This window comes from Callospermophilus lateralis, chromosome 5 (assembly GCF_048772815.1).
Source record: "Callospermophilus lateralis isolate mCalLat2 chromosome 5, mCalLat2.hap1, whole genome shotgun sequence".
Classification (NCBI taxonomy): domain Eukaryota; kingdom Metazoa; phylum Chordata; class Mammalia; order Rodentia; family Sciuridae; genus Callospermophilus; species Callospermophilus lateralis.
Window position 1 is genome coordinate 71417833 of NC_135309.1, and position 2231 is coordinate 71420063.

At 55.1% G+C, this 2231-nt stretch overlaps 1 non-coding gene across 1 annotated transcript; it reads left to right on the forward strand.

Annotated features, from left to right (window-relative positions):
* Positions 1–1209: 1209 nt before the first annotated feature.
* On the forward strand, positions 1210–1279 carry Trnaa-ugc (transfer RNA alanine (anticodon UGC)). The gene has a single exon. It is a non-coding gene; the product is annotated as a tRNA-Ala (tRNA).
* The last annotated feature ends 952 nt before the right edge of the window (positions 1280–2231 follow it).

The following is a 2231-nucleotide window of genomic DNA, read 5'->3' on the forward strand; positions in this document are numbered from 1 at the left end:
AGCAAAGACCAGGGATGCAGTTAATCTACAGCCTCCCATGACAAAGCATTACCTGGTCCCCAATGTCAGTAGTGCCGAGGTCAAGGAACCCTGGGTTAGGCAGAGAACTGCAGCTGGGGAGAAATTCAGCCCCCTACCCCAGGGCTTCTAATATTCTACCTCCAGATCTCCATGCCAGGGGTCTCTGATCCCCTTCCTCCAATTTCTTCTCATCTCCTACTTCGGTGCTTAGCGCCCTAGCCTTGCACTCCCGCTGCTCGGTTGCCTCTGCCCCCTCCCCTAGGGTCTTGTCCCCGCTTTTATCCTCTCCCTTGGCAGGGGCTGGGGAGGGCCTGTCAGGCAGGAGTCAGCCTGCGGGCTGCACGAGGCTTCGGAGACCAAGCTGCCCGCTGCACTCGGAGCTGCCTGCCCACTGATTGGCCGAGGCTGCTGTTTCCATGGTGATCCCTGGCAAAGCCCTGGGCCCCCCCTCCCGGCCCCCCCACAGGCCCTATTCAGTGGCGAGAGCAGCGACAGGCAGGTTAATAAAACAGGAGCCTCGTGAGGAGCCAGGCTGTGGGCCGTGGTCCCAGCGTGGTGGCCCGCCCAGAGGAGAGAGGGACGATGGGGGTGGGGAGAGAGAAGCAAGTCTGCAGCTCAGTCAGTGCCCTCCGCGCTCCAGCCAGCGGAGGGGACTCTACCTACTGCAGGTGCTGTGGCTGCACTAGCCCTGGGGGACCTGGGGCTCATCCCCTGGAATGTGCCTTTTCACAGTGGCCTCTGGGGGCAGTGTGGCCTCTGGGGCAGTGTCCCCTTCTCTGTCAGTTCCCTTGGATCCCTGCAGTTGGGGATGGGGATGAGGAAGGACCGAGATGGAAATGGCAGAAACTGAGAAGGGGTAGTGAAAGATTGGAACTGGGAAGGGAATCAGGTGAGATGGGGATGAGATGAGGGGAACTTGGATGGAGAAAGGATAAAGAGGGGAATGCGGAAACAGACGCGCATGGAAGCCAAGGAGGGAGAATGTGCTGGAGGGAGTGGAGGGTGGAGTGTAATGGGGACTTGGGCACAGAGATGAGGCCGGGACAGGAGTGCAGTGGCCCACATCTGTAATCCCAGAGACTAGGGAGGCTGAAGCAGGAGGACCATAAATTCCAGGCCAATCTCAGCAACTTAGCAAGACCTTGCCTTAAATTAAAAATTGAAAAAGGCTGGGGATTAGGTACTGGGGATGTAGCTCAGTTGGTAGAGTGCTTGCCTTGCATGCACAAGGCCATGGGTTCAATCCCCAGCAGCACCACCAAAAAAAAAAAAATAAAAAATAAAAAAGGCCAGGGATGCTGCTTTGTAGTAAAGCACTCCTGGGTTCAATCCCTAGTACTGCAAATAAACAGATAAAACCGAGAGGTGGCCTGGAGGGGAATAGAGACAGAGCAGGTGGAAGAGAGAGGTGAGAAATTGGGACTGGGATCTGGGACTCCGTGAGAAGGCTATGGGAAGAACAGTGAAGACAAGTGTGACAGAGGAGCCTCTGGGCTAGGGACGGCCTCTGCCTTGGTCAGCACTCAGACCCTGGCCAGTGTAGGTGCTCAGGAGATGTGTGCTTATTACAAAACTGGTGCTCACACGTCCTTGTGGAATAAATGAATAAGGTGAGCTGTGGTGCTGGAAGCATGCTTATGCTGGAATCAGTAACCCCAGCAACCCCCAGTGCCACTTCCTCTCCCCCAGATCAACATGAGTGCTTCCTGTGGGGTCCACGCCACACTCTGATATGGAGGACCTCATTCAGTATTTTCAACAACCCTTTGAGGAAAGCATTATGACTATGATGGAGGTTCAGAGAGGCTGAGTAATCTGCCCAGGGGCCACTCAGCTCTAATTCCTGCCTCAGATGGTGCATATATGGTGAGCTTCTGTGTCTGGACCTGGGTATTTCCGGCCAAAGACTCAAACCATGTAGATTGGTGTCACAAGGGCTCAGGATGGAGTCTGGCTGGGATGCTGAGCTGGGCGTCAGACTCCCCGGTTGCCTTCCTGGAAAGTCACCCACTGGCTGCAGTTTCCCCTGCTGGGGAAGATGCTGGCTTGCTGTGACTTGGTACTTGGCAGTCACAGCTCCATGTGACAAACACAGAGACCCTTTAGCAGTTCTCAGATGCTGTCCTTGAAGTCACTCATTTTGGGACAAGGCCTGGAGTGGGAAGGGCTTTGGAATAAAATAGAATAACTTGTTCCTGCCATCTGTGGTG